A 10,476-nucleotide genomic window follows, 5' to 3' on the forward strand; every position below is an offset into this window, starting at 1 on the left:
CTCATAGAGTTGCTTAATGCCTTGATAAATTGCTGAGGCTGGCTCTGGATGTATAATCCTGCTGCCTCAGCCACCATAGCTGCTGGGATTAAAAGAATGCACTACCTTGCTCAGCTCAAAATATTTGTTTGGATTTCAGCCATGTCTGTACATTTTTTTTTTATCTTTAGTGTTTTTGGTTGGGGTCTTCTCTTTCTTTTGCTTAGTTTGGCTAAGGTTTGATCTTGTTTATCTTTTCAAAGAATTAATTTTTTGTTGCATTGGTCTTTTGAATTATTTTTTATCCTAAATTCAATTAATTTGATCTATGATTTAATGATTTCCTGTTGTTTATGAGTTTTAGAATTGGTATTTTTAAATTTCTCACATGGCCCATTCGTCATCTAAAGGGTATTATTCAGTCTCCACATGTCAAAATGATTTGTTTTTTATTGTTTTATCAATTTAAAATTCATCCTATTATGACAGGTTAAGTACAAGGAATTATATATACTTTTGTGTATTTTATAAGACTTGATTTGTGCCCCTAAATATGTTCTATTTTGGAGAAGATTCCATGTACAGCTGAGAAAAAAGTAAATTCACTTGTTGATGGATAAAGTAGTCTATAGATATCTGTTAGATTCATTTTGTTTATATCATTCTTAATGTCTATAGTGTCATTAGTTTTTGTCTGGATAATCTATCTGGGAGAGAGGTATATGAAAAATCACCTAGTATTATTGATTAGAGTATATCTGAGTCTTTAAGTAGTATTTTATTTATGAAATTATGTTTGGGGCATAAGTTTTTAAAATTGTTATATGCCATCATAGGATAGTTCCCTTTACCAATGTAAAGTGACCTTTCTGGGCTCTTCTGATTAATTTTGGCTTGATGTCTGCTTTTTTGGACAAGAGAGTAGTTACTCTAGCTTACTTTGACTCTGCTTTTCATTGCATATCTTTTTCCACCCTTTCAATTTCAAGCTGTGGCTGTCTTTTCATATAAGGCATATATCTTATGAACAACATATGATTGAGGCCAGTTTTAACCCAATCTGCCTGTCTGTCTTTTAATGGGAGAGTTGAGACCATTGATATTTAGTGTTTTTATAAAAATGATCATTTCCTGCCATTTGATTTCTTAAAAAATATGAAACACTTTATGAATTTATATGCCATCCTTTCACAAGGGCTATATTAAACTTCTCTGTGTTGTTGAAAATTTAATATACGTGCTGCCAAAGTGAACATCCAGCCATCTTTATTTAATAATATAGTCTTCCCAATAAACATTTTCAATGGTTTTTGACCCATAGAAAACAACCTTACAATTTAACAGAGATTTTCTTAAAACAGCAAATTGATTATTGATAATTTAATCCACTCTACATTATACTAACACAAAACTATAAACCTATGATTATTTTGTCTATGAATTTCCTATTGTTGCACAAAACTCATGAAGATATGAAACAAGACATTTTGTAAGACTATAACATTCAAGCAAAAAAGCAAAAGGGAAAATGAGAGATGTGGATAAAGCACACTATTATGGTTTGGATGTGAGGTGTCCCCAAATGCTCATGTGTGAGACAATGCAAGGTTTGGAGGAGAAATGATCGAGCTATAGACTTAATCTAATCAGTGAATTAATCAGTGATGTGATTAATTGAGTGGTAATTGGAGGCAGGTGTGTGTGGTAGGAAAAAGTGGCAAATTGGGGACATGGCTCTGGGGTATACATTTGTATCTGGCATATGGAGACACTCCCTCTGCTTTCTGATTACCATGAGAGTTGGTTCCCTCTGCCACACTCTTACACCATAATATTCTACCTCACTTTGAGCTCCGAGGAATGGAACTGTCCTTCTATGGATTAAGACCTCTGAAACCATGAGCCCTCAAATAAACTTTTATTCCTCTACAATTGTCCTGGTTGGGTCATTTGAGTCACAGTGGTGAAAAGCTGACTAAAACACATGTAAATGTTAAATAATAGGATAAATGTTAACTTTATACTATCATACATAATTAATACAGATACATAGATACATAGAGGGTAATGGTAGATATTGAAGGTAAATAAAACAAAATTATAAAATCTTATTCAAAATTTATCTGAAGATGGTTATTCTAAAAGTCAAAAAATGGAAATATTTGAAAACCAATGTAAACCTTTCCAGAGTAAAATTGTAAGAAAACACATTCATTTATAAGTACTGCTGTATTGAGAACCAGAAATTGGGTGGCTCTAGACGTTGGATTTTAACCTATTCTTTGTAGTTTTTTGAGATTTTCCTAACTGGAATTTATTGAACCTCTTGCACATGTAAATCCATGTCCTTCTTCAAATTGAGGAATTTTAACAAGTTAATTCTCCAAATAATCTCTTTGCCCTTTTTTTTCATCCTTCTGGGCCTCCTAAAACGTATACACTGCAAGTCCTATTGTCTCAGATACTTTTTCTCTGTTCTTTTTTATTTCTGTATCCTCTAACTACATAATTTCAATTTTCCTACCTACATTCAATATTTTCCCTTCTTTCTCATGTGCACTAAAAGCTGCTCTTGAAGTCCTTTGTAAGTTTTTTTTAGCTCTGTACTTTGCAGATTGAAATTTCTGTTTGATTTGCTGTTGTAGTCTGTCACTTTGTTGATATTTTTCATTTATTTATTTTTTTGGTTTTTAATAGTTTTCAATAGTTCATACTTCCCATTCTATCTTACCTTTTATTGGTGAGCAGGGAAGCTGAGAGCCATTTCAACCAATTTTGATTTCAGGCCACTCCAGTCTTTGATTCCAGGACACCAAAGGAAGAAATGTTAAATACATTATTTATTTATTTTCATTTATTTATTTTTCATTTTACTGCTTCCTATATTTGCCCATAGTTACATTCAGCTCTTTGAACACATTGGATATAAAGTACTTATTTAATATGTCAAATGTCTGCACATTCTGAGGATCTATTCTTGACAATTTTTTCTTGTATCTTCCCCATTTCCAAACCCCATTGACTAGGCCATACTTTTTAAATTTTTTTGTAAGCCTGTTACTATTATTTTTTTAAAACTGGACATTTTTAATATTATAATTTGGTTATTCTGAGAATTTAATTCTTTTCCCTTGCCGAGTTTTCCTGCTGTTGTTTGTTGAAGACTGCAGTCATATTGATTTAGAGACTTTATTAGTTTTTATAAGACTCCTTCCATTATCAGGTGCAATCACAGTGGTCTCCATTTTTTCATCTCGGTACTCAGATAGTGACTCCTTAGAATTTTTTTTAAACATCTGTAGTGTTCCAGCCCCCTAAAAAAAAAGGAAAAAAGGAAAAAATAAGTAGAAATCTGATCTTGTGACCTGACTCAAAGAAAGGGGACTCCTTCAATGTAAGTCAGGCTGTTTACAACTCTGCCTTAATCTTCAACTACTGCTTTCATGAAGCTCACACAATTGCCACAAGTAAAAGCCTATGGTATTCTAAAGGCTTTTTCAACAAATTCCTGACCCTGGGAAGGTATATTTCAGTCTGGCTTCCATGATATATGAGATGGCCCTTGTGAGGTGCTTTTGCCCAAGAAAGTTTTGTCAACTTAAGTCAACTTTAGTGAAAGAAGAACTAATAGGGTCAATTTAACATAATGGCAAGAGAAGAAGGATTTCACTGAATTTTCTCCAAATATAGTATTTTTATTTGACATTTTTTCTGTAACTGTAGATCAAGAATCATTTTTACAATGATTGAGTTGCAGCTAAACAATGTTTTCCAATAAGACATTGAACTTATGGTTTATGGTCACTAACTTTGAAAGTTGCTACTTGTTTTGATGACTTGTTTCATCTTCTTCAAGCACAATAAAGCCAAGCAGTTGTCATTATTACTCATTTTATTACTATTTATTTAAAAAAACTCCATTCTGTATATTAACTAGGTAACCAAAAACATGAGAGAGAATTATCAAAACCGAGGTTTTAAAGTAATTGGACGTAGATTAGTCTTTTTCAACCCTAACACATTCTGATATGAGCTTTACTTCTGAGGGACAGCTGTTTTGCCACTTCTTATTGAATGTGTCTAGTGATGTTCTTTATGCAGAATAAGAGCACCAAAAAATGTATAAGAAATTGTATTATGAGTTGACATTCACTTTTGCTTTTACCTGTAGAAGTTTCAGAATTCAGAGCATAGCCATGCCAAATGAAATATCAGTTGTAGAATTTATTCTTCTGGACTTACAAATAACTCAGAGTTACAAGTTGTAATATTCTCTTTTAATAACAATACCAGCTATACACCCTACATCCAAGGCAGCTGGTCATCCTGCCAATAAATAGACTTCTTGGTGGGAGTAGTGTCCAGAGATTCAGGTACCCATCAGATAATTGCATCTCTCTGGCCTCAGGGATGTGTTGATATCTCTCCAAAATAGGTACCACCCAACAAATTCCCAAAGTTGCAATCAGAGCTTGACCCCAGCAATAGGAACAGTCCATTTAGAACTCTGTATCAGCCCTTCTTTGGGAATGCATTTATCTACTCTTTCTATAAAAAAGGTTTTAACAGTTCATACTTCCCTTTCTATCTTACCTTTTATTGGTGAGCAGGGAAGCTGAGAGCCATTTCAACCAACTTTGATTCCAGGCCACTCCAGTTTTGATCCCAGGACACCAAAGGAGGAAATGTTAAGTAATTTGCAGGTCTTGTCATCTCTAAAGGGCACACAATCCAATAAAAATGGAAATAAGAGCTGTAAGGCATATATAATAAATAGCTCTCCTTGTCCATACTTTTGGCCACCTCAGTGTACACAATTCTTTCATTTTTAATTAAGAATTTTTTGTTCATTCCCATTGCATTTGCAGATTAGTTCATGTATATGCAAATACATACATGTTTGTTCCTTTTTTAGTTTCATCTTTCTTTATTGTTTTTAGTATCCTTTTGTTATTTTCTTCCCTGATAGCTGATGAGTTTTCTCTTTTGCTTTTCCTTTAACTGTTGTTTGGTTTGTTATACTTTCTTTCCTTTTCTGTAGTCAGAATGTCTTGTTCCTTCTTTCTGTTTCTGTCTCCTTCTCACATTCTCTCTCTCTGTGTATTACATATAAATGTATTTTTTTATTATTTTATTTTTTTCTTTACTCTATGGGCTTCAGTAGCTTCCCCTCTCCTGCTTTTTCAATTTCTCATTTTGAATATTCTAAACTTTCTTTGCCTTCTTTCCCTATTTTCTTTTCTCCTAACTAACTGTACTTTCACCAACTGTTTATTTAGTTTATATAATTTCTTACCCACCTTTCTTGTTTTTTTTGTTATTAGTATTGTGGATGTTGTTGACAATTGATGTTTATATTAATGCACTATCTTGTTCACAACTCTTTGTTGTTCGACCTGGTGTTAATTTCTGACTCTGCCATTCCTGTTTTTGTAGTTATTAGTGTAATAAAGGTCATGATATGCAAGTAGTATTTGCTGTAATGCCATATTTTGTTCACTGCTATTGTTACTATAGTTTATCTTCCCTTTTTATAAGGGACTGAGAATTCAGTTCGATGATAAGCTCACATTACGGACACTCTGTTGCTGAGGCACACTTCAACCCAGTAAAGAGACAGTGAACCTTGATACACACACAACATAACCATGTTCAAACTTCAGCAATACTTCAACACAAAGAATTCAGGAAACAAAAATCCCAAAGCAATGACAAGATCTCACGTAAGAATGGCTACAGGGGGACATAGGTCCAACTCATAGAATTTTGCTCCTATACCAACAACAGGAAATCACAATACCTTATTTAATATATTTTTATGTGATGCTGGGAATTGAAGTCAGTGCCTCACATGTGCCTGGTGAGTGCTCTATCACTGAACCCCAGCCCCAGCCCTCATGGATGAATTTAAAAGAATCAGTTGATAGCTTATTAGAAGCGATAAAGGCAATAACGGAATACACAAACCAATAAGGGACAAATATCCATATATAGGAAACTTAATGATCACCAGACAGACTTAGCTTGACCAAGTCTATTCCAAGATAAACTTAAATGAAGTTATCAAATGTGAAAGATAAAGAGAAAAGAAGATTCTTAAGGTGGCAGGAGAAAAAAAACAACACATAAGTGTGTCTCAATTCACCTGACAACAGACTTTTTAGTAGAAATATTATGGATTGGAGAGAGTGGCATGAGATTTTTAAAACAGTGAAGGGAAAATAAATTATCAACAAAAATTACTGTACCAATCAAAGCTATTCTTTGAAATGAAAAAGAGGAAAAGGTGTGCTTAGCTAAATGCTGGGAGAATTAGTCACCACCAGAACTGAATACCAAGAAATGCTAGAGGGAATTCTTTAAAATGAAAGAAAGTGACGTTGAAGTGTAAGAAGGAAAAATGGGGAGATTTAAAACTCAATAGTGAGAGTAACCACACAGACAAATTCACAATGCCTTAATGTTGTAAGGTAGTGTGCATGAAGATGATGAACAAAACAAGCCTAATAAGTACATTATATGTTTACATGAAAGATGTGAGGTAGGATATTAAAAATTCAAAATATGGGGAGGAGTGGAGTACTAATGTAGTGTTTTTATTGTTATAGTTTCTTTTTTTCTTAGCTTTATAATCATGCTACATTGTAATCATTTTTAAATAACTTGTTTTGCTCAAAGATGTCTTTGTACCCTCAGAGGAAAAACAAAAAAAATCTGTAAACAAAAAATAATAAGCAAGAAATCAAAACACTGTCACAAATGAAGTAAATCACTTAATCAGAAAAGGAGACTAAGAAAGTGGAAAGGATAGGAAGGAACTACATTAAAACCAGAAAAGAAGTTGCAAAATGGCTGTAGTAAGTATTTGCATATTGAGACCTCTGCAGGGCCAAGGCACACAACAAGCCTGGTACACCCCTTCCCAGGCAGGGCAGACACTTGCCAGAGCCTAGTCTCTGGTGCAGTACCACCCCTTCTGACCAGTGGACTATCGCGGGAGATGAGATCCAGGCCAGAGTGCCCACACCAGCCCACCCAGGATCCAGGCTCTCAGTAGACCCAGTTCGCCCCTCCCCTGGTGGGACAGACACTCACTCACTAGAGCCTAGCCAAGGCTCAGGACCACCCTTTCCCACCAGCAGACTACCGCAGTAGGTCAAGCCCAGTGGCCCAGATCCACCCACTCCAACTTAAGCAGGACCCAGACTCAGGATGCAGTAGCATTCATTGAGGGACACCAGCATGGTCTGGAAGCCCAACATCAAGGTAATGTACAGACAATCTGCATGGGTACTATAAAAATATAGGGAAGAAACTGTAATATCTCAGACCTACACTGCAAAAAAAGGAAGACACATAGACAACATGAAAAAAACAAGGGAGGAAAGTGCCCCAAACAAACCAGGACACTATAATAACAGAACCTATGGACAGCAAAGTTGATGAATTGTCAGAGAAGGTGCTCAGAAGGTTCATAAATAAAATGATCTGTGAATTAAAGAATGACCTAAATTAGCAAATACAAACAAAGATTGATCACTTCAACAATGAGATAAGAGAGCAAATATAGGCAGCAAAAGATTACTTCGAGAGAGAGAGAGATTCTGGAAAAAAAAACCCTGGAAATCCTTGAAATGAAAAATAAATGAAATAAAAAAACTCAATAGAAAGCATAACAAACAGACTAGCTCACTTGGAAGAAAGAATGTCAGAAAGTGAAGAAATAGCATATAATATGGAAAATATAGTGGATCACAAAGTGAAGATAGTTAGACACCATGAACAGAAAATCCAAGAATTATGGGACAGCATCAAAAGAACAAATATAAGAGTTATTGGGATAGAGAAAGGCACAGAGTTTCAAATCAAAGCAATGCACAATCTCATAATATCAGAAAAATTCCCAAGCATGAAGAATGAATTGGAAAACCAAATGCAAGAGGCTTATAGGACACCAAATGAACAAAATTACAACAGATCTACAGCAAAACATATTATAGTGAAAATGTCTAGCATTCAGAATAAGGATAGAATCTTAAATGCTGCAACAGAGCATAATCAGATCACATATAGGGGGAGACTACATTGAATCTCTGCAGATTTTTCAACCTAGACCCTCAAAGCCAGGAGATCATGGAACAACATATACCAAGCTCTGAAAGAAAATGGATGCCAACCAAGAATCTTATATCCAGTAAAATGAAGTTTTAAATTTGATGATGAAATAAAAACCTTCCATGATAAACAAAAGTCAAAATAATTTGCAACTAGAAAGCCTGCACTACAGAACAGCCTCAGCAAAATATTCCAAGAAGAGGAAATGAAGTACAATGATGAAAATCAGGAGAGGGAGGGATTACACTAAAGGAAAATCTGATCAGAGGAGAAACTACGTCATGTTAAATATCAAAAATAAACAAAAATGGTTGGGACTACATATCATGTCTCAATAATAACCATAACTGTTAATGGCCTAAACTCACCAATCAAAAGACACAGACTAGAAAACTGGATTTTAAAAAAAGACTCAACAATATGCTGCCTCCAAGAGACTCATCTCATAGAAAAAGACATTTACAGACTGAAGGTGAAGTGTTGGGAAAAATCATACCAATCACATGGGCTGTGGAAGCAAGCAGGGATTTCCATGCTCATATCAAATAAAGTAGACTTTAGACTAAAGGCAATCAAAAAGGATAAAGAAGGACACAACATACTGCTAAAGGGAACCATATACCAACAGGACTTAGCAATTATAAATATATATGCCCCAAACAATGAGCAGCTATGTTCAATAAACAAACTCTCTCAAGATCAAGAGTCAAATAGCCCACAACACAATAATTTTGGGTGACTTTAACATGCTTCTTTCATTACTAGATAGATCTTCCAAACAAATGCTGAACAAAGAAAAGATGGAACTCAATAATATAATCAATAATTTAGACTTAACTGACACATAGAGAATATTTCATCCTTCAATGAGATAATATACTCTCTTCTCAGCAACACACAGATCCTTCTCTAAAATAGACCATATCCTATGCCACAAAGCAACTCTTAGGAAATACAAAAAAGTAGAGATACTGCCCTGCATTCTATCAGATCATAATGGCATGAAATTAGAAATCAATCATAAAATAAGAAATAAAATCCACTCCAACACCTGGAGACTAAATATTATGCTACTGAATGAACAATTGGTTACAGAAGACATCAAGAAAGATGTTAAAAAAATTTAGAGGTGAATGAGAACACAGATACAACAGATCAAAATCCCCGGGGCACTATGAAAGCAGTTCTAAGAGGAAAGTTCACTGCATGGAGTTCATTCCTTAAAAAAAGAAAAAGTCAACAAATAAATGACTTAACACTACATCTCAAAGCCCTAGGAAAAGAAGAACAAATCAACACTAAAAGAAGCAGAAGACAAGAAAAAATTAAAAGCAGAGTGGAAATCAATGAAATTGAAACAAAAGAAACAATTGAAAAAATTTACAAAACAAAAAGTTGCTTCTTAGAAATAATAAATAAAATTGACAGACCCTTAGCCATGCTAATGAAGAGAAGGAGAGAGAAAACTCAAATCACTAACAAACATGATTAAAAAGGAAATATCACAACAGACACTACAGAAATACAGAAGATTATTAGAAATTATTTTGAAAACTTGTACTTCAATAAAATAGAAGATATCAAAGGCATCGACAAATTTCTAGAGTCATATAATTTGCCCAAATTGAATCAGGATAATATACACAATTTAAACAGATCGATTTAAAATAATGAAACAGCAGACACCATCAAAATCTACTAACCAAGAAAAGCCCAGGACTGGACAGTTACACAGCTGAGTTCTACAAGACCTTTAAAGAAGAACTAATAGCAATACTCTCCAATTTATTTCAGGAAATAGAAAAAGAAGCAGCACTTCCAAATTCATTCTATGAGGCCAATATCACTCTGATGCCAAAACCAGGCATAGACATATCAAAAAAGAAAAAAGAAAGAAAACTTCAGACCAATATCTCTAATGAACATAGATGCAAAAATTCTCTATAAAATTCTGGAAAATCAAATACAAAAACATATCAAAAAGATCGTGCCTCATGGTCAGGTGGGATTCAACCCAGGGATGCAAGATTGATTTAACATACAGGATGTAATTCATAAATGTAATTCATCATATCAATAGACTCAAAGATAAAAATCATATATAGGATCATCTCAATAGATTTAGAAAAAGCATTTGAGAAAATACAGTACCTCTTTATGTTCAAAACACTAGAAAAAGTAGGAATGACAGGAACATATCTCAACATCATAAAAGCTATCTATGCTAAGCCCCAGGCCAACATCATTCTAAATGGAGAAAAATTGAAGGCATTCCCTCTAAACACTGGAGCAAGATAGGGGTTCTCTCTTTCACCACTTTTATTTAACATAGCTCTTAAAAAACACTGGTTAGAGCAAATAGACAGATGAAAGAAATTAAAG

At 34.2% G+C, this 10,476-nt stretch overlaps 1 non-coding gene across 1 annotated transcript; it reads right to left on the minus strand.

Moving 5' to 3' along the window:
* Positions 1 to 1,128: 1,128 nt before the first annotated feature.
* Positions 1,129 to 1,233, minus strand: LOC125618214. The gene has a single exon (XR_007349472.1). It is a non-coding gene; the product is annotated as a U6 spliceosomal RNA (small nuclear RNA).
* Between the last annotated feature and the right edge of the window lie 9,243 nt (positions 1,234 to 10,476).

This window comes from Marmota marmota, unplaced genomic scaffold (assembly GCF_001458135.2).
Source record: "Marmota marmota marmota unplaced genomic scaffold, marMar, whole genome shotgun sequence".
Classification (NCBI taxonomy): domain Eukaryota; kingdom Metazoa; phylum Chordata; class Mammalia; order Rodentia; family Sciuridae; genus Marmota; species Marmota marmota.